General features: G+C 47.3%; 1 long non-coding RNA gene across 1 annotated transcript in view; it reads left to right on the forward strand.

Annotated features, from left to right (window-relative positions):
• The window catches only part of LOC144166538 (uncharacterized), a 93,841-nt gene extending 87,334 nt beyond the window's left edge, over positions 1-6,507 (forward strand). Inside the window, exon 4 of the long non-coding RNA XR_013321699.1 lies at positions 6,258-6,507. This is a non-coding gene — a long non-coding RNA (uncharacterized LOC144166538). The remainder of the gene's footprint in view (positions 1-6,257) is intronic.
• The last annotated feature ends 16,104 nt before the right edge of the window (positions 6,508-22,611 follow it).

Genomic DNA, 22,611 nt, shown 5'->3' on the forward strand with positions numbered 1-22,611 from the left:
GGTATAAGAAGGTTGTTTGTCGTTTGTATATGTCTACATTATTGAACAGATATTGCAATTGAAGCACCACAATATTTATTCACCTAACATTTCGAAAACGGTCCGTCCTTTTTAGATTACACTTGATACAGGACAGACTCTGTCCGAACCATTGCGACAGTACCCATTGGGATGTTTCCAATGTGATCTTTTTGCGAACGTCACTTCCAATTTCAGAAACGCCGTCAAAATGCATGGTTATATACATATATATATATATATTATATATGTGTGTGTGTATATATAGTGCTACACCCAACCTAGGTGGCCAGGGTGGCTTTCTCTTGGGCGGGGTGATTGTAATGAAGAGAAGTGAAACGATCAACTGATCTCCATCGGCCGATCCCTGCTGAGGTATGAGCTGGTAGCATCCATCTAGCATCATCTCTGTGCGTCCGTGAGATAACAGCAGCGATCCCGTATTCGGTTCACCTGGCACAGACTGTGCTGTTAAGAGGTGCGTAACAGGGCTTCAGGCGAGAGACGTTGACAGTGTTGCGGTCGCGACGGCGAAGGTCATCCAATTGTGTCAGCGGTTCCACAACGTAGTTAACAGGGGAGGAAGAGTTGATGGCATGGTAGGGGCTGTGATTTTTAGAAAGTTGCTTTGAGGAGAGGCCTGGAGTGGAAGATGGTAGCCCCAGACAAACAAAATTGCCAGCAAGGTAAGAAGTCGATCATAGCTCCTGGTAATGACGGTGATTGTGCTGAGCTTGGTCGTAACACGTAAATGAACTTGCGAGCAGGCGGCACTCTTCTGCATGGCGCGTTGCGTTGGAAAGAATATGGCATTTGGACGTATCAGGGCTGTACGCAAGTACGGTATCCATTTTAAACTATGTCTCCCGTCTGTATAGCAAAAAGAACAGTGAGAAACATGTAATGATGTGCACGGCCGCATTGTAAGCGAACGTAACACGCGATAGCATGGAGTCCCCGTTCGAGTGGTTGAGCGCGACGTACTTTGCGATCATTTGCAAGAGCGTGCGGTTGAATTTTTCGGCCAGTCCATTCGATTGGGGATGGTAAGCAGATGTTGTGCCTTGCACAAGTTTGCATTCTGTGAGGAGCGCTTCAATGGCCTGAGACAGGAATGCACGCCCCCTATCGCTGAAGGAGCGTCTGTTCACTTGGAACAGACTGAGATGATTCCCGCCTCTCGCTTTTACTACTCATTAGTCTCGAAAACGCCTCGCAAGTGGCCTAGGAGCCGGCTACGAGAAGCCGGGTATGAGATGAACCAACCTAGAGCTTCGGAACCGCATGGTACTAATCTTTTAACCCCGGTGACGTCGGTCAACAGCCACCATCACCAGGGCCACCGCTCATCTGCGCTGGTACTATCCGTCAGCGTGACCCGCCATTTTTCAACAGCAATGGTGACTATGATGCCGAAGATTGGTTGTCCACATTCCAGCGATTGAGCGTCTACAGCAAGTGGGATGGTAAAACTAAGCTAAGCAATGTTGAGTTTCACCTTAAGAAAGCAACTGAATTGTGGCTTCCTAACAATGGGAGGCCCATCAAAATATCGGGCGAATTGAAACCCACTTTGCAGATGCGTTCGACATGCCGGCGGTGCTGAAAGTGCGCGCGGAACAGCTTGTATGCGTACGCGCGCAGCAGCCCGGCGAGAACTTCACAAGCTATATCGAATACGTTCTGATCTCTGCCCGCGTGTTAGCATGGGTATCTCTGATCAAGAAATAATTCGGCTCATCTTGCAAGGGATTGAAAATGACGCGTTTCAGATGCTTTTGTCCGAAAACCTAAACACCGTGGCTGAGGTCATCCAGCTCTGCCAAAGCTATGACGATCTGCGTCGGCAAAAGATTTTCGTTCGACAGTCGCTGGGGACGAGCGGAGAACTTTCAAGTTTGTAGTTCAATTCTGAACAAGTTTCCCTTGCGGTGAAGATTCACGACTTCATCCGGAAAGGGGTCGCTCAGCAGCTTTCGCTGGTGCCATTTGTGGAGCAGGTCTTACCAAGTTTGCTTCAAGGTCTTCAGCACAACATCAGTGAAAAGGTCCCCCAGGTCCTGTCACATGCACACACGTCAGCTACAGCCGCTGCTCCGCTGACTCTTCCACCCATGGCTTCTGTAGCCCCGCCATTGACCACTCTGCTGACGCACGGCGAATGCACTTCAAGGGGTGCCCCGCCACTTGTCCACTCGTTTCGCCCCACATTTCGGCCCTACATACCCAACCCTTTACCACTTTCAAAGCGGTTTAATTGCTAACGAGTAGTAAAAGCGAGAGGCGGTAAACAGCACAGTCAGTTTGAGGTGAGCCTGATGAGGATCGCTTCTCTTAGCACACGAACGCACGGAGATGATGCTAGCTAGATGCTTCCGGCGCATACCCGAGCAGCGATTGGACGATCGAGGTCCGTTGATACTCTCACTTCTCTTCATTACAGTATATCTTGACCGACATGCAACGGACAGGCGGCAGACGCCTCGGAGACGCTCGGCACAGAGTATTTATTCGGAGCGGGAGCACAGATGCCACACCCAGAGAATGATGATGTATATGGATAGCAGAAGCAGATATTACATGATGGTGATAATGGTAATGAGAAGCTGAAGTGCTAGATGATCTATACACAGCGTGACAAGTTAAAGATTGGTGCTCACACCGCACCCCTCCCCTGCGGAAAAGCGACAGCCTGGTCACAGCTCCACATGGTATGTGAGGCGTGAACAGCTTCACTCTGGGCACATACACAATGTCGTCGCTCCTGTTGCGGCGGTCCAGAGGAGCGGCACTGGGAACAACACGGTAGTAGATGGACGATGTTTGTTCAATAATGGTGTACGGGACAATAAATGGACGGAAGAATTTTTCACGCTGCTGGCTTACGAAATGGCGTCCAAATGAGCACCTGGTCACCAGGGCGAAACTGCACATAACAATGGGTGGTGTCATAATGGAGCTTCCAGTCGTTTTTGCAGTTGAGTATGCAGGCGCGCAATATAACGGCAGTGGATGACGCGAAAGGCAACCTGTTCGGAGAACGGGCTTGACGTCGATACGGGAGCAAAAAAGAAAGCAGTGTCGAGAGGACTTCCAATATCTTCTGACGGGGAGGCAACGGCACTACGGGAACACAGTTGTAGCGTCAAGAATTGTGATAAGAACGCTTAAGAACTCCGTCTGAAAGTCGAAAATGCTAAGGCTTACTTTAGCAGCCGCTGTTCACGGGTTGTTATGAACTTGTCATATTGTGACGTAGCCAAAGACGACGCAGCTGTCTTGAAGAAAAAAAGTTTATTGTAGGAAACCTGTGGTCCCGTAACAACTCAAAGAATACACAGGTGGCGAAACAGCAGTCAACAAAGTGACGTGCGCAGACTGGTGTCGGGGATTAAAATGCCGCAGCATCTGCTTAGCGGGAACTTATCACTCGGAGCGAGGGTTTCTGGAATAGTCGAATTGTATCCAGAACACTGTAGATCAACGAATATTATTCTAGGCTGTTCACATTTATTCGGAACGCTCTCCCTATCAGAAGAGATAAATCATGCGGCACAGAAAAAAAGAACGGAACACGCGCCTCTTGGCATAGAGACAACAGCGATAACACAGGCCGGCGCAGGCGGGCGGCAAAAGCAAAACATAAATAAACAAACCCAATGCATGGTTCGCGGCATTACCCACCCTCTAGGAGTGCATTGACCCGATGCTAACATAAGCGAAATTCCGGACACATAAAGAATCAAAGACGTCATTGTGCGCAGAAAGGTTTTAAGCGAACCATGTCAACGACTTCGGGGCGCCTGGGTCGTCGTGATGTTCTGGAATCACCATCGGGGATCACCTCGTAGGTAATGTGGCCAACACGTCGTAGAATCCGGTAGGGTCCGAATACCTTCGTAGAAGTTTCTCACTGAGTCCACGTCGTCGGATGAGAGTCCAAACCCACACACAGTCCCCGGGGCGGTACTCGGCGTCTCGGCGTCGCAGGTTGTATTGTCTCGCATCCACCAGCTGCTGGTCCGTTATGCAACCTCGAGCGAGCTGGCGGGCCTCCTCCGTACTCTGAAGGTATCCTTGCACGTGGGCGTTGAGGTCGTCTTCTTCCACGTGGGGAAGCATGGCGTCAAGCATCGTAGTCGGTCGTCTTCCGTAGACAAGCTCGAACGGTGTAATCTGTGTGGTTTCCTGGATAGCCGTGTTGTAGGCAAACGTGACATACGGTAGGACTTCATCCCAAGTCTAATGCTCAACGTCGACTACACAGACAGCATATCCGCGATTGTTTTGTTCAGAGGTTTCGTTCGGCTGCTCTTTTGGGGTGGTATGCCGTAGTTCTTGGGTGATCCGTGTTGCTGTAGCGTAATGCTTCTCGAATAAGCTCCGCAGTGAAGGCCGTTTGGCGGTCCGTGATTAGGACTTCAGGGGCTCCATGTCGCAGCACAATTTGTTTTATGAAGAAATTGGCGACCTCTTGTGCAGTCCCCCTCAGAATAGCGGCCATCTCTGCGTAGCTCGTCATGTAGTCTGCCCCTACGACAATCCACTTGTTCTGTGATCGTGATGTAGGGAACGCGCCTACAAGATCCATTCCAATCTGTTGAAATGGCCACTCGACGGGACGGCGATGAGTTGCAATAGTCCGCGGGTCTTGTCGGCGGCGTTTTTTGTCGCTGGCAGTCACAGAAACTCCGAACGTAGTGGGCGATGTCAGATGTAAGTCGGGGCTAGAAGTAGTTCGCCTTGATTTTTGCAATAGTTCGAGGTGTTCTGAGAGGTCCGGAAGACGGGTCGTTGTGGCACGCTTCCAAAAGTTCGTCACGAAGGTCTGCGGGGATGACAAGTAGATAATGCTTTCTCCTTCCGGGGCTGAAATTTTTTTGACGAGGACGGAGCTTTTCAGGCTGAATGCTGCTAAGTTCAGCTTGAACGTCCTAGGCACGGCGGCGTTGCGTCCTTCGACACCTACAACAATTGCGCATGCGTCGCATTCACACACACGGCTCTACAAAGATTGAAACGACAGGTTTTGCCAGCCGTTACTTGGAATTCGTGGGGGCGGCACGCCGAACACCGCGGCGTCGGTTACGGCAGCGTTAGAGTGGTGGACGCCACCGCAGTGTCCCGGCCGTGTGTCGGCAGAAAGAAAATGGAGAGGAGCGTCTTTCCGAGGGTGAGACAGAGGCGCCTAACCATCTTTAGTGCTAGATCGGGGCTACACCACCACGCGACACAAGCTAGACACCGCAACAATTCGGCATGGAAGCTTAGTGATCCCCATTTATATTTATTTGAACTAGTTATTGTAGTAACTTCGAGAATTGCGAGAAATTTGAGGAAAATTTTATAATTGGTATTTATCAGGACCAGTTTCTTCTTTAACCTTTCGTAATGGCTCTTAAAACACAACCGAATTGGTAGTGATCAATTTAGAAAGTGGATTCAGATTCATGGCAAACCGCGCGCGAAAGGTAGAGTTTCTGTAGCGGCCATGTAGTTCTATGTGGTCTCTACGTTTTGTTTTCCCGCCCTTCAAACAAACCCTTAAGGTACCTTAGCCGTACGACAACTTATTTCCATCAGGTCCGGGTTACCAAAAAAGGGGCTGCCGAACAAGTTAATGAAGCCGAGCAAAGGAGGCGCGGAATGGACGCCAAGTAGTGCCAAAAAAGGCCCAAACCAACCGCCGTTAAAGCAGACTACAAAGCCGTACCGGCGACGCGTACCCTCGTGAGCAGGCACCTCGGCGTGGGGAACGGTGGATAAATTTGTCGCTCCATCCACAGTGCGCTCCGTGAGTGAAAGGTTCCTTCTCCCCGCTAGGCCTCCCCCGCGTTGGGAGATTACTGTCTCGCACGCCATGAAAGAACCTTTAGCTGGGAGAGGTAGAAAGCTTTGCTTTAAAAATCCTTCCACGTTGGCATTTGTGTGGTCCTGGCAATAACAGCCACACAGACCTCTGGGGAATATCTTGTTTAGAGGACTTCAAAATCCTGAAAAAGAACTGAATTGGGAAAGTTTAAGTTTAAAAAAAAATATAACATAAAGCACAAACACGCGAACCTGTTTATGCAACCAGAGCTTTAAGTAAATATTTCTTATGGCCTTGTCAAAGAATACCGTTAATTTTTATTGCCTTTTTGACCTTTCTGGGCTGCGTCTGGAGCATTTATGTATTTTTTTAATATCACAGTTTTACATGAATGTGTTGTGAATTCTCTTGAATATCTTCTTTTTAGAGCTGCAACTTTACAACAAGAATTCGTTTCAAAGGAAATTTTGTGTTTCATGATACTGTGGCTGATGACGTTGACTACTACGAAGGCATGATGGAAGATGGTGTCTTCGTGGTTGAGAAAGTGGGGAACCTTGCAACAGTAAACAACAAATTTAAGAGAACCAGAAATGATGAACTGGAATACTCTATTCACGGAGTCTACACAGAGCAACTTTGTAGAACCTCTCGTTATAGAGGTCGCGTCCAATGAAAGCGAGGCGAAACCGTTTCTGTAATGCTCTAATAAATTTGTTACGAGGACTGCTGGTGTGTTACTCTAAAGCATTAAGCAAGCCCAAATGATGATTTTTAGGGTGTCTTCGCAATAAATTAAACTACCTGCTTTACAAAACAAAGGTGAAAACTGTTTCCAAGATAAAGAACAAATTTGATTACGAAAGCAGAGCAGGTAAAATGAAGAAGGTTGTGAAAAACGTCACGCCAAGGGGTTAGTTTTTTCATTGGGGCAGCCGATATGGGCAGGTGAAGGCCATGTGAAGGCCAGGTGAAGGCCATTTTTGTCGCGCGTCCGCAACTGAGTCACCCGTCTGCTTTGTGTGTTCGATTTTTTTATTTCTCGAAAAACAAACTCTGCGCAAATTAACGGGGACAAGGACACATGGAGACGGCACATGAAGACGGTTCTTGTCCCCGTAATTTGCGCGGAGTTTGTTATTTGCAAGATGCATAATTACCGACTCACCCAACTCTCAACCCGTTTTCTTTTCGTTGTCGTGCTCGGAGGGTCTTGTGGCGGGGCCGTAGCAGTTCGGTTCGCTCGTGACTCTGCATTTCTCGGGAGGCGACGTTAGCGGATCCTGGGTCGGGAGGAACCGCTAGGGTCCAGCGTGGGCCGCCTGCGCGATTCCTGGAAGGTGACGTCAGAATGGGGAGTGGAGCCCCGTACGCGAAGGTGGGGCGTGGTGTCGGGCCCGAAAGGAAAAAGAACAATTGAGCGCGACGGAGGAGCAAATGTGCAGGGCAGTCCGCCGGTCATTCGACATCTATTTACGGGGGTGCGACCTGAAGCTTGCAGCAATGGATTGAAGATTAATGAAAGTAGAAATCCCTCAGGAGAATCCGTGGGTGACGTGGCTTTTGAGGACATCCGTAGGTAGGATTGCGGCGGGACGACCAGCGCCTCGTCTACGGGATCGAGCTTGCCTCGCCGTCGCAGGTCAAAACGCCGACAAGACTCCGCACCCCGTGCCCCGAAAAGCGAAAAAGACTGCCCCGCGGAGACCGGCTTCTCTCCGCCGGTGACTTTAGACTTTCAACTTACCAATTAGGCCAGCGACGCCTCAGGTTAGCATATAGACGTCCTCCTAGTAAGTGTTTCTTGTGCGGTTTACAGCTTGTGTACTTGCTTTTTTTGTTGTTGTTGTTGCGTCTGTATTTGGTGTTTTGCGGATGTGTCTTATTTTGCTTCTCGCGTGAGTAGTTAGCGCCGACCGTTAGCCGCTCAGAGAGCACGTGGTTCCCTTTGTACAGCGTCTGAGGGAACCACGTGCGCGCACGAATGCCGATGAATGCGCAGAGGCTTGTCTTGGTTTTGTGTTTTATTGGGCGCTGTCTGTCTTGTTGTCATCTCCTTCTGGTAGTCAAGGAAATATTTTGTTTACAGAACCCAAGTATTCTCAGTTGCTTGAGCAACTTCGGCATACGCGAAAACGGACGGGCAGGCCACCCTGCAAAATCACTTTTGTCGCCCCTCATTGTATGCGCAAGAGGGGGAAGGAGGTCAAGACAAAGGAGCTCACCCGCCTAACAGCGTCTATGGTCCACAGTTAAACATTTCATTGGTTAAAGAAAACCAATGAGAATGAAAAATAACACCTGTCCAGTAATCTCTCATATAAATGTGGGCGAGAAGGGAACTGCAAAGAAATTAAGGGATCAGCAACCTGGTAGTGGCAAAAACTTTATTTATCCGAATCTGTTTAGAAACAGGCGCCGGATCGGAGCACCGGCACACTACAGTTTGATAGCCGATGACCAGGAGCCCGTAGGCCCTAGTGGCGTGTTCGGCCATCTGGATCACACACTCTTGCACTTGTGGGTTGGAACTGAGCAGCGTATCCTTCCATTGCTATACCGTGGTAAGGGGCACGGACAGAGCACGATGGCGGGGGTTTCGAGGAACACGCGCCGACTATGTTATGAAGGGAAGTGACAGGCACTAGAGCACCACGTGCACGTGTTGCATTATTGCATGGGAATTAGAGATTGCACAATGCGGGAAGAGGTTAGTCTGCAGTGGACACCCCTGAACAGACTGCCTGCGCTTTAAGGTGGAGCGGGACCAGGGAAGTGCGTCCGACTAACGCGATAGTGCTGTGTATTGTCCCCATATGTGACTAGGTGATCCCTCCCTCCCGCCCGAGGTGGGGAGGCAGCCTGCGAGGCATGAGGTGGGGAGGCAGCCTGCGAGGCATCCCGGCAGCAGAAATCTCGGGCTACCTCGTTAGCCAGCTCGTTACCCTGAAGGCGCGAATGGGCCGATGTCCATATCAGCAGTGGGCACTGTGCAGGTGGATTTGGTTCTATCTGCAGGATGCGTGCAGTGATTGGGGATACACGACCCGTCGCAAAGTTCCCAAGAGCCGTCGGTGAGTCGGAGATTATTGCGCTGGCGGGGTAGCTGAAAGGGCCACGGTAATGGCGACTTCTTCAACGACTTCAGGGTGACACATGGAGACCGAGCATGAAGCAACAGAGTCTCCCCGGTAGTTGACCGCTATGACCACGCAGGCTGCACGTTACGGATATTCCGCTGCGTCAACGTACAGGGTAGCAGGGTGCGACGCGTGGACTTTTTTAAGGCCTTGGCCGGGGCAAGGCGGTGTCCTTGATTCAAGGCAGGGTTCATGTTCCCTGGGTTGGAGGTCACACTGTAGCGGGATCGGAGAGAGTGGCTCAAACTGACCTTAACTCTGTGCTGCGCAGCAAGGGAGATGTCCAGTTTTGTTAGGATGGAGCGACCCGAGATGTAGAGGACAGACGCTGGAGTTGATCAACAGGGTGGGCTTCAATTAGCTCATCTAAGGTATTATGTGTCCCGTTGTTAAGAGACTTGTCACTAGAGGTGGGACGGTGGAGTCCCATGGCCAGCTAGACCACCTTATGGATGATGCATTCGAGAACCCAATTTACGTCTGGGCAAACTACAGAAAGGAAGTGGCATATGCGATGCGATTAGTGATGAATGCATGCACCAAGCCTAGGAGGTTAGCTTCTTTGTGGCCGTTGTTGCGGTTTGCTATGCGGGCGATACGTCTGCCAATATGGTCGGCGGTGTTTTCGAGGGTGCCAATAATTCCCATTTTCCCGAATTCGGAGTCCGAGAATGTGAACAGAGGGCACGTGCGGAATGATATTGCCGTCTAGTGTGACCTGAATATCTGGGGAACAGGCATTCCGACGGCAGCGCTTTCTTGAGTGGTATAAGTGCTCAGACTTCTGCGGTGAGCAACTGAGCCCCCGTTCGTGGGCGTCAGCGATGCTGTTGGCTACTTGCTGAAGGCGGTTTTAAATGTCACCATCGCTTCATCCAGCTCGCCAAACGGTGCTTTCATGCGCGTAGATGCTGTGGTACACGTCCGGAATGCGTTTCAAGAGGGGAAGGAGCTGGAGTGTATATCCACGTTCAACCGCAGTTTAAATTTTGAGCACAAAACTGTGATACAGGTGCTCGAACTTGGTAAATTGCTCCTGCATCGAAATTGTTTGTCATCTAAAGTGGACGATGCCCGATCCCATCTCTTCAAACACCATGGTGCTGACTCGGCGTGTCCTTCATTTTCTTTCCGGAAGGCGAAGACAGACTCGTCGGGGGGGGGGGGGGTCCTGTTGGCGCTTTTGCTGCAGAGATGAGCCGTTCTGAGAGGCTGCAACTCAAGGTACTTAGCTTGAGCGGCCACTCCTTCAAATGATAGCTCTGGCGCCTGTGGACATTCACGACGCAGATGAAGATGGTGTATAACATAGATATACCAGAGCGATTGAACAGTGTTCTGATCCAGCTTTGTGCCCGTAAGGTTACACCTACTACAAACGAGGTTTTATCTCCATCTCGGGTGACCGTACAGCCCACAGATTCGATATCAGACTCTGTGTCAAAGACCTCTGCCAACGCAAAATTACACCGCCAGCATTGCTGACATGATATCTACGTAGTAGCAAATACTTCACGCCCGCTGATAGCGGAGAAAGTCCTAATTTTATGTCAATACTTAGTCCGCCTTCACTGACTCGATCACTCCAGCGCCACCTTCAATCTTATTTGTTACTCTTGTTCGGTTCAATGAAAAGCCTAACTGAATGGGAACCATGTGTTTTAACCCCTGTATTTTTTGTCACGCAGAGTAAATTCTTGTAGCAGTGTGAATGCCTTCTTCTCGCCTTCCCATACGTCTTTCCTTAAAGAATAATTCTCTCGCACTCAGTGTAACTCTCGTTTTTTCCGCCTTTCTGCTCATTACCTTATTCCCACACAACATTTTGTACTAATGAGTAGCTCGAGAACGTTAGTGACTAAAGCTAAAGTGCGATTGTTCAAATGTTTTTGCGTTAACAGTTTTTCGGTGGTTCATTTGACGGACGAAGTTTACCTAATAACCCCCTTCTTGTTCTCAGCAGACAGAAATCGAGTCTTTAAATGAGGAAACTTTACTTTTCCCATTGTCGAAACCCAGGTCTAAGAGGTGTTGGTCGAGCTTTTTCGTACGTCTGCTCTAGTTCGTATGTCACGCAGACGGAGAAGGTCTACAGACACGTAAGCAGTCTTGCAGAAACCGATTCTCAAATACCACCGATACAGGGCACAGTGGTATTGATACCCGCGGCCTGGCAGATACCGGTTCCCAGACCCTTCGATAAATGGCACAGTGGTCTGGCACTGGCATGTTCCTCTTCCTCCCGCAAAGGGAAGGAGAGGGGAGAGAGCCTCCCGCTGCTGACGCTAAGATGCCGATTGCTTTGCGCCAACCGTATGATTTGCAGAGCAACGACGTTGCCGTTCTCGGTCGAGGGCTTAACCTTTCGGGCGACACGAAATAACAACTGCTCCGCTGTTTCAGCTGATTTCGCACTTCCTGAAACTGGGCTTACTTTTCAAGCTACTCCCTCGCATTGCTTCTCTGTTTCCGCTTTGCTGTCTTCCACCGCAGAAAATGAAGTGTTTGCCGTGAAGCCTATTTTTTAAAGAATCACCTTAACTTGAATGTCCTCAATTGGTTTTGCGAGGTCGTAATTGGATTGTTCTGCGAATACACAAATGCAGTCAACTTGCGTCTTACTTCCACCGAGGCAGTCATTTGTTTCCGCGAACATTGATTTGCGCTTTTGAACGTTGAATCACAAAAGTATGCTTCTTTTTCATTATTTAACTGCATGTTTGCAGTTTTAGCAGTTTTTTTTGGTTCCGTTGAACCGGGGTTGAGGTGAAAATAACCAGAAAGCAGCGAAAGATAAACCGATAAAAAAATGGCGCAGCTTGCACTACTTGTGCAAGGCTGGATAAAAACTAGAGCTTGCGCCACCACCCCCCTCCCTCCGTCGAAGACACGGCTGTTGCACCGCACATGAATGTGAGAACTTTCCGCTGAAAGATCTCTGTGCTTGGAAGGCCCGGATCATTGTAGGCAGGCTTTCACATCTATCCCAAAGTGGACCTTGTTATCACGCGCTAGAACAAGGGGCAACCGGCTTCGCGAACTCAGCGTGTGGGCACCCCACTTGAAAAACGGATGCACTGAACTGGCGAGGAGAACAGCACGCGACAGTTCACTCCACGAACGCAACGTCATAGAAGCCGGTTTTAAAGCGCAATGAACCCAGCCTAGATTCCCACCACGGGAAGTGTTTCTTCCCGTCGTCCATCTGATTATGCTTCATGCGTTGGGGGTGTTTTAGTTATTGGCTGTTGTGCTTAATTTGGGGGGTTAAGTTATCGTCTTTTTTGTTGTTTTATTATTTTTTTACACCATGCCAAACCCATGTGTTCGTCTGCTTTCTCGTCTCGTAATGAGGCTGCCTGGGAAGGCGAGAATGAATCGTTTTTGCAGGCTATGGGCAACTAAACCGCTCTTTAGGTTTATTTTTTTTCTTTAAAAATTAACCAATTTGGCTCTAATACTTATAAAAATTCCTATCTGGCCTTTTTTGTGTGGAGCTATTGAGCACCATGTACCAACACAAGATTTTTTTATAATTGCCCGAACAGGATATTGTTCCCCACCACCGCTAGCCCCGTACGCCTTGGGCCTTTGTGGTGACCCAGCAGTTATGCTGCCGGTTTGGTGGCGTAAAGGTTCCTGGTTTAACTGCCGGGACCTCTATAACCTCGTTTAAACACCCTGCACCTGCTTCTGGGCTCCTTGACTCCTCGCCATTTTCTCTGAACCTTCATGGCCTAGCTTTTTGACCCTCTCCACTTCATTGATGACGATGGTTTTCAGGTAACGGTCCATGGCGAAAATAAACGTTTCAACAGGTCAGCTGCTAAAAATCCCGCTCGCAGATTGAGCGAACCCGCATCGACGCATGCGAGCTCCGCTACGACAATGACCATCAGCAAACACCCTACTCGGAGGAGCCAGACGTACTTAAAGAAAACGGTGGTTAGAGACTCAAGTTTGTAAACACAAACCAATAAAATAAAATCAGCTGCGTGCTTGCCATTTTGCCAGCGCCATATACCAGGTAGTAGCGTAGTTCACCCATGTGTGACAATGTTTACCCAGTTCCACATTGGCGCCAATTTAAAATGGCGGTTTATGCATTATAATCGCTGAAATTCTATCGCGTGGTGAGCGCTTCATCGAAGACAACCAGCCGGTAATTTTCCATGTGTCTCGCTAAAAAAAGTGAATTCATAGCGTCTGCCTATGACAGGGGAATAAACCAGCGATTCGTTCTTGTTTCGATTAAAAACTGTGCTGCGGTCAACCATACGGACAATAAACGTGATGAGAAGGGTGGGGAAATCCGCGTTAACAGTATATAAGTAAGCTACACACCCCCCCCCCCCCCCCCCCACCGGCGTTTGCACTTCTACCCTCTCTCACTAACAACAATTCACGGTACTGAAGCGCCGGATTACGACTAACAGCACATTGCAATGTCTTCCGAGGCTATTTTACGTGCCTTATAAAGAGCTCGGCTCGCGTTGGTAATACCGCTTGAAAAGTACTAAAAAACATTATTTAAGTGCAAGTAAACGTTTGGGCAATATGTTTCAGCAATCATTGGCGTCGGGTGTCCGGTAGCCACCCAGAATATCGGAAAATGGCTTATGTCCTTGATTAAGTTGGAGACATGCATCTACCCACGATTTACCATCTAACTATTACGTAGTTTTGCTGCGAAGTTCTGTAGCATATTATCGCTTCCCATAATTACAAGTGTCTGGCATCCAGCCACCTGGCCCTTTTTCATCGGCCCAAATCGCTTCAGGGAAGAAAGCCCAGTTCAGATGCAATTACCTGGATTCATGGCTGACGTTTCACTGTTTTGTGAATAACAACTTTGAGGGAGAGTGCCTCTATCGCACTTTTTAACGGTTTGCACTTAGTATTTCACTGCTTCCTATTTTCAAAATTACAGTCTCTTCAAATAAACCGCTGCAACCAAATATCTTCATAATTTTGGTTCACCCTGTATACAATTCACCGTTATCAAGAATGGTTCGTCACTTATTATGACACTGCCGGAATGCCGAGATGGAGCGTCATCCCACCCCCCAACTATTTCGTGTTTGTAACGATGACACATTATAGAACGTAACATCCTGCATACGAAAGACCGTCTACGATTGCATAAACTTCCAAAGTAATTAAAACTATCATCATGAACGGTACAAAAACCTAGATATATAGCAATTCGTTTAACATTAACCGACTGCAAACAGTATTAACCAAATCTAAACGTTATTCGATTGAATTTAATCACTTCCTTGACACCTTCACTTTTTTCTGCCACATAAACAGCAAAGGGCACTCGCATGTTTTCTCACAGAATATTTCAGTCGTATGTCTTACACAATTTTTTTTCTGCTCTCTGAGACTATTACCACCTACCCCAATGTCTGTCGAACTCCGGAATTGATATGCCGTAACCTACATTCTTATCATATTACCCGCAAATCGGCCTACGAAGAATTGGTAACACACAACTCAAATTTTTCTCAGTATGTTTTTCCCACAAGCTAAATAGGCAATAGATATGATCAATGCACTTCAATACAGAACGGACCCGTCCATTTTCTGTAATCATGGTTACTAAAAGGTTGTCGTTTTTAATATTTTTACACCTCACAGCAGCATTTTACTTTTATGCTGTTTTAATATTACGCCAACAACCGTAAGGTCCAGACTACCTATTGCACGGCTATCGTAAATAATACAACAAACAACCAGATTGGTTTCTCGCGTATCTAGCACAAAAATTCTTTTAAGTGTCTACATTTCCGCTTGGAATCGGGTTGTAGTATTCCTTTTGCATCAACCCGGCATCTCGCACTGACCCAGGCTCGTACTGTCCAAAAACTTGCATTTGCATGATAATTCTGTTTGTATCATTTTGTATTCCTTGTCTGGTGCATATGAATCCGCCAGACAAGGCGCATTCATATGAAACTCGTCTTGAAATTCGTTGTGTACTGAATTTTTTTGGCTTTTTTTATTTCATACAAAGGGTGATCAAACTTTATTATATGCTGTGCAAGTCTTGAAAATCGCTTTGCACAGATTTTTTTGCTTTTTTTTCTTGCATATAAAGGGTGATCAAACTTAAGCCGACCGGTTTTTTAAAATTGGGTGCTGAAATTTGCGCGAAGACCACCTGTACAGTGAGGCTTTGGCCCAGTGGAACACAGAATACAAAAGCAAGTACTGATGTCTGTGGCTTAATTAACTAAAATTGAATAATGAACTTTTAGTGACTGCAGTGAGCAGGCTTCTTTGCAATGAAAAGTTGGACGAAATCGTGTTTCTCCGCAGTTTCATTTGGCAAAATTCCTCTAGTGCGTCCGTGCTCCGAGATATCGAACTGCGCAGGTTTAATTGCCGTTTGCATGATTACGCATGCCAGACACTGAACACCAACGCAAGCCTCCTCCTTTTAGATGCAAAGCATCTCTTAGTCGACCCTTCGTCGTCCGGCGTCCGCACCTCTCTTCCTCTCCACAACAGCTGTGATAACGCCGCTCTCTCTCCACTCCCGCCCGCCAGAACCTCTGCGTAAGCGCGCGCTGCTCCTCCTCTCCCCTCTGCACACCAGCTGTCCAATCACGCGCATGCGCGCTGCTCCTGCTCTCCACTCCCTCTGCTCTGCAAATATACCCGTCCGCGCTCCGCTCAGTTGCTTCTTCGGTACTGCGCCGTCCGACGACTGCAAAAGGACGCCAACGATTCCTTCAGCGAACTGGATGGCACATCTTCAACTAGCGCCAGCCAGCACACTGTCAGAACCGCGAGCACCACCGAAGACAAGGCTGCACAGCGGAGAGCTTGCGACGACGAACATAAACGGCAGCGTTGAGCATCGGATTCCTCGCTTCGAGAACGAGAAGCCGCTTTGAAACGCCAGCGGCGAGTAGCTGATCCGGATGGCATTCGGCAACGTGAGAACGCTTCGAAACGCCAGCGTCGAAAAGCAGATGCCTTGCATCGAGAACGAGAAGCCGCAAAACGTTCCCCACTACTCGATAAATAAACAAGACATATAAAACGCTACTACACGTGTCTTTACTCTAACAACCAATTAACACGCTACTACTCCATGGCTTTGCATCCCCTCAGGGTTCCCACGTGGGAAGATGGTGTAATGTTACTGTTCTTTGCTTCGATAGCGGTTCTGAGTACTGAGGATTACGGTAACGCCAGCCAAGACTGTTAGGGTGCCAGTTATCACTTTTTACTACGGCTCCACCCGGTTGTCAAACTAAACACCGCACACAGAAGGCACGTCACAAAAGGCACGTCGCTTTCACGGCTGCCTTGCATAGGACTTCACTGTCATCCATGCGTTATTATGGGAGTGGTAATTAAACTTTGCAGTTTGATATCTCGGAGTACGGACGCGGTACAAGAATTCTGCTAAATAAAACTGCATGGAAACATGATTCCGTCCAACTTTTCAATACAAACATGCGTGCTTAGTGCCGTCACTTAAAAGTTAATTGTTAAATTGTAGTTAATTAAGCCACTGAGATGAATAGTTACTGCGTCATTCTGTGTACCACTTGGCGCATAACATCACTGCAGAGGTTGTATTCACATAAATCTAATCGCCTATTTTAAAAAAGTGGTCGACTTAACTTTGATCATGCTTTATTAGATTTTGTGCTATCGCTGATGTGCCATTTAGTTTGATATTATATCACGGTGTTGCCAATTTGGGTTAGACATAATTTTGTGAATTATGGAAACCTGTGATGCGGAATTGGTGTTTTCTATTGGAAGACACGGGACGAGCAGAGAGCCACCATTATACGTCCGGCGGCCCTGTCTACGCATTGATAAACGGGTTTGGTTGGGCCACAGGACATAGCACCACCGCTGAAGGCCGGCCCCCGCTCCCACGCTTGTGCGAAAGCGTAGGAGCATGGGTCAGAAACTGGATCTGGACGGCCACCTGTGCGAGAATAACGACACCCGGTTCTTGCCGTTCAGCTTGGGCCGAATATCGTTCACCAATCACCCAAGCAACGCGGAACGTAGAATACGGGAGCCCATCAAAAACGTGCTTAAATGATTTCAGACGGTTGGCTTTGTTTCTTTTGTCCCTCCCTGGACGGCTTATACACCGACCACGCGTGTAGACATTGTCCAAGCTTGAGGCACACCACATACTGTTGATTCTCGAAACTTGTCTGTGCCTTAAATTCGATTTTTCTTCTGTCATCAGCTCTGACACGAATATTTATATTTAGTCTTGTTTGTTTGTTCATCTTATCTATTACTGTGGAGGCCCCAGTGCGCATCGTTTGTATCACACTTTAAACCGTGTGGTCATGTCTTTGTTAGTACACTTTACTCACTTCCGTGCACAATAGCTATAAGGCATAATAAATAAATAAATAAATAAATAAATAAATAAATAAATAAATAAATAAATAAATAAATAAATAAATAAATAAATCCCAATTTAATGCCTCCTAAAATTGTTGCCAAAAACGCCATCCGCAGTCAAGATTCGAACACCCTCTCAACTAGGGTTGAGCCCTTCATTTCAGTTCCAAAAAAAACACAGATGGGGCTTTTTGGGCTTCCCATGATCCGATCTTTTAACTGATTGTCGCCGGTCCCTTCTTTTACGGCCATCTTGACAAAAGCGCATCGCCCTCATCTGCCAAAACATCGTAGACAATTTCTTTTCCTTTTGCCAATGGACAAGACACGTCGAGTGCCTGGGTTTAACGGCTGTCGGCAGTCGGTGTTTGCAACTGCTGTTTTTCAAAACCCGTATACAAAGAAACAGAACGCAGTCGTTTCGGCCTCTGGACAAAGGTCACAGATTTAAACTAACGAAAAAAAGTGTTTCTTGGTGGCGTCCTTTCTCGTGTTTTGAGTGATCGCTATGTGGTATTGTTACGAAGCCTTCTTCGAAAGTTCATCCGGAAAAACAACCGCTGTACACTACACACCCGCTTTAAGCCACAAAACAATCTCCTTGCGGACATTTTGCAATGTCGGGCATTCTAATACATTTTCTTTTAAGCTACCTTTGCCTACCACAGTCAGCTTAGCGTATTATCAAAATTTCTCCACGTTCCTTGACTTGAAGCAGCGTTGCGTTCATCGGCATGAACATTCCCTACCTTGTGCGCTGGTTTCTGCCGTTAGTCTATTTTCGTAGCTAGTCGTCTCTTGCCTGCATTATAGCTATGTTGGTTTGCCAAACAACGTCAGCGGATATGTCACTGTAGCGCTTATCATCAAATTGTTAGCTTGCGCCATGATACCTGGGTTCAACTTTGTTTAGAGAGGGTTCAACTTTGCACAGCAATGTTTAGAGAACTATTTACTCATTTTAAATACCGGCAAAGCACCCACAACCGCCATTAGTGGTGGACCAATTCCCGTTACTGCATTTATACACTCGCGTACAGCGTCAATAAAGGCTCCAGTAGAAACGGTGAAAGGTTCGATTTTCGAGACTTCACGATCGGGGTGATCGTGCAAGTCTCGCAAATCGAGCCTTTCACATGTCACGCTTTGTGAATAGTAACAGCTAGCGCTTGCTTTTATCCCAGGCATGAGAGAATAAATGTGTCAATTATTGCCCCGCGTCATCATCGGCAAAACATCAGCTCTCGAGGCGTCTCTCCACTTCTTGATTCATTTTGTGCAACACTTTATCTTCCAAAGGCAGTAAGCAGGAGGTCAGGGGTTCGTTTCCCGGCAGCGGCGGCCGGTTTTCTGACGGAGGCGAAAAGGAAAAAACGCCCGTGTGCGCGAGATTTCGGCGCACGTTAAAGATCCCCAGGTGGTTAAAATTAATCCGGAGCCCTCTCCTACGGCGCGCCTCATTGTCGGCGTTGCGTTGGCGCGTTAAACGCTACAATCAATCAATCATCTTCCAAAAGTAACCCGCCCAATTATGTGCTATAATCTTCTTTCATCCACGCCAGTTGTTTCAGCTAAACGTTTTATATTCAAGCGCGAAGAAAATGTGGGATTGTTCAATACAGCGCTTTTTTGAAATAAAATCTGTATTTCAATACCTGTTTTGATTCAGGCTGGTTGCCAGAAAACTCAAGCACCATTAAATTGAATGTTCTCAGGTTGTAAATGCTTTCGACAAGGTTCATAACGGCATAAAAATTCTAAGTAGATTTTATCTTGGAGGAGACTCTAAATCGCGTCATTCCCGTCCCCGACTCCAGTGTTTGTACAGCGAACCAGGAGCGTAATTGACTAGAATTGCGAAAGAAAAGTAAAAGCCCCATTCTTAAGAGAATACGTGACAATACGCGAAGTTTTCTCCGAAGCAACCTGAGTAAAAGCGAAAGTCTGATATCCACTCGACCAAAGTCCAAAATCGAAACCGCGAAAGTCGAAAGACAAAGTGTACAGATCGTCACACTCCTAGCTAACGTCCAACACCACAAAGCCAAAGTTGGAATCCCGAGTGCAACGCTGCTTAAAGAATGTATCTTATCATCATCATCGGTAACAATCCGTAGTGCCAAACTATATCTTGGGTATTACGCGAGCTCCGTTAGATGGGAAAGACATCGCATTGCTAGGTTGTAGTTGCTTTGATTGTACTACCAATTGTGAAACTCATTCTGTAAAGTTGGCTTTGCTGAAGTGCGTATAGTAGGCCTTCTTGTAATGTGTGTAAGTGTGGCCTTCCGGCAGTGTGTTTTGCTCGACAGACAACTCCATCAGTGACGCATAGAGAGCTTCGCTTTAAAAAGGCGAGGAAGGCACACCCCAGCACACAAAGAGGAACGGTGTTTTCTTCTGTTTGTAAAGTGTGGCAGCCTTCGTTAAACAAAGTCTCAAAATGTGTAAACCATGGCTAAACGAAACTGTGTAGGCCATGAGCGCTGCCTGTAGGGGCACCACTGACATTTTCCTACGGCGGAACGTTACGATATCACCCGCGGTTCGCTCGGCCCGCACACCACTGTCGCTGCTGTTTCTGCGGCACGTTTACGACTGCGATTTAACGTTTTGTATTCGCTGGAAAGGCCTATTTATGTGAAGCAGTCACTCTGTTCGCAAATTTGGTGGGTTTACGAGAGTGTAAATATTTCGGTCTGTAAATTCGGTCTGTATAAGCGCGAGGTGCGTGTCAAAGACCAGCGTCGCGAGGCTTGCGTATGCATGAAGGCGATTGTAATTACCCTAGTCTAAAATTTACTAACAGTGTCTGCGTAAGCAGTGTTTTTTGCAGATATCCATGCAACGGCTGTACAGTGGTATGTAAATCGGTTTTGTGTGCTTACATATACTAGCAGAGCATCATACCTGACAACACGCCAGCTACGCTTGCCAATATCATACCTCGGGTATTCATCACTACCCTGAACAAGGAAACCATGCGTACATTTCTCAAAAATTCTACAAAAGATTAACGGTGGATACTGAAAAATTATATTCGGGGAGCAGCACGCGAAAAAGAATTTAAATCATGGGTCGTCTTGTGCTGAGGTGAGGGCTGGCAAACATTCATCTTCTGCTGCATATGTCCTCCGTGCGTAGCCCATTGACCGGCTTATAGAGTAAGCCCCACCCGCCACTAACCGCATCTTGGAAAGATCTCCGAATGACACAGGCAGCCTGCAGAAACTAGCACAAACTAAAATCACACGGCCTTATCAGATACGACACTCTTCCAACGATACCTGTTTCTTGTTTGAGAACTGCCTATTCTGTACTTTAAAAAAATGCGTCCGCCGAGTGATCAGCTGTTCATGAAGTCGAAAAGGAAAAGGAAAGTGAACCCGCAGATTTTGTGCGTGATTACTAAAGGTTCATTTTTCTATTCGGTTCCGGACTCGGACACAACATTAGTTAACCGCCCTCCGCCTTCTCTCCGCCCCCCGCCCCCCTCAGTCGGTCCTGCAAAGTAATATATTTCACATGTCATTGTGTCTGGTGAGTCCTATTTGGCGTAAGTTTAGACGAACGTGTTTAGCATTACCGAAGCGGAACTGGGTATTAATATTACCGTACCCCTTTAGGCCCTGGTGGCGTCAATTGACGCCATCTCATTGTAGATAGTCTAGCACATTGAGAACCAAACCAAAAGTGCTAATTTTGGGGAGAATTGTCCTTCAATGATGCCTATTGCAATAGATAACGCTGTTGTTTCATTTTAGTGGAGCTACTCGCTACAATAAAGAAGAAGCTCCGGTGAAGTGGAAATTACGACACTGAAGCTGAAAGAAATGGCGGCGTCAGTTTTATTCTCAAGATTGGAAATCTATAAATACGTGCACTATAAAGGTGAATTCTTGTTTGTAGGTTCATGTGAACATAACGTTCAGGAAATGTGCAAAAGTGTTGTCATTACACTACATAAATGGTTTAATTTCCAGATGTCTTAATTAATTGCCTCAATAATGAATCCGTTATTACTTCAACTTTCAGCTGTATTTTTCGTTTGTTGCCTTATGAAACCCTAAAATTTAGGAAAACACACAGAAAACACTGTTTTGCTTGAAATAAAAAAATCAGGGCCGAAGGGGTACAGCTATTCGGTTTTTTTACGAATAGCTGAACATATATTTATTTACACGATAGCGTTATTTGGCTCATTTTGAATTTCCCCGTGGCTCTTCGCCGTCCTCTATCAGCCGTGCTCATCAGGTGTCCACGGAAATGCGTCACCGCTGCCACACGGAAGCTACCACTGAGGCAAAAAGATTCGAGGGCTCCCACAAAAATGGAATTTTGCACAATGGCAACTTCGGTTTGGGAAGGATGACAGTGGTACAACGCGGATGCGAACAATAGGACCGCCGTTTTTTGCAGGTATTTTTTGTCACGCAGAGTCAATTATTTGTAGCAGGGTGAATTCCTTTCACCCGCCTTCCCATACGTCTTTCCTTTAAGAATAATTCTCTCTCACTCAGTGTAACTCTCGTTTTCCCGCCTTTCTGCGCATTACCTTATTCCCACACCCAATTTTGTACTCAATGACTAGCTGGAGAAGATAAGTGACTAAAGCTGAAGTGCGATTGTTTCAATGTTTTTCGTTAACAATTTTTCGGTGGTTCTTTTGACGCAGGACGTTTACCTAATAACCCCCTTCTTGATCTCAGCAAACAGAAATCGAGTGTCTTTAAATAAGGAAACTACTTTTCCCATTGTCGAAACCCAGGTCTAAGAGGTGTTGGTCGAGCTTTTTCGTACGTCTGCTCTAGTTCGTATGTCACGCAGACGGAGGAGAAGGTCTACAGACACGTAAGCAGTCTTGCAGAAACCGATTCTCAAATACCACCGATACAGGGCACAGTGGTATTGATACCCGCGGCCTGGCAGATACCGGTTCCCAGACCCTTCGATAAATGGCACAGTGGTCTGGCACTGGCATGTTCCTCTTCCTCCCGCAAAGGGAAGGAGAGGAGAGAGAGCCTCCCGCTGCTGACGCTAAGATGCCGATTGCTTTGCGCCAACCGTATGATTTGCAGAGCAACGACGTTGCCGTTCTCGGTCGAGGGCTTAACCTTTCGGGCGACACGAAATAACAACTGCTCCGCTGTTTCAGCTGATTTCGCACTTCCTGAAACTGGGCTTACTTTTCAAGCTACTCCCTCGCATTGCTTCTCTGTTTCCGCTTTGCTGTCGTCTACGGCG

The sequence above is a fragment of the Haemaphysalis longicornis genome, unplaced genomic scaffold (assembly GCF_048455015.1).
Source record: "Haemaphysalis longicornis isolate Haplotype H1 unplaced genomic scaffold, Haemaphysalis longicornis Haplotype H1 scaffold_18, whole genome shotgun sequence".
Taxonomy (NCBI): Eukaryota; Metazoa; Arthropoda; class Arachnida; order Ixodida; family Ixodidae; genus Haemaphysalis; species Haemaphysalis longicornis.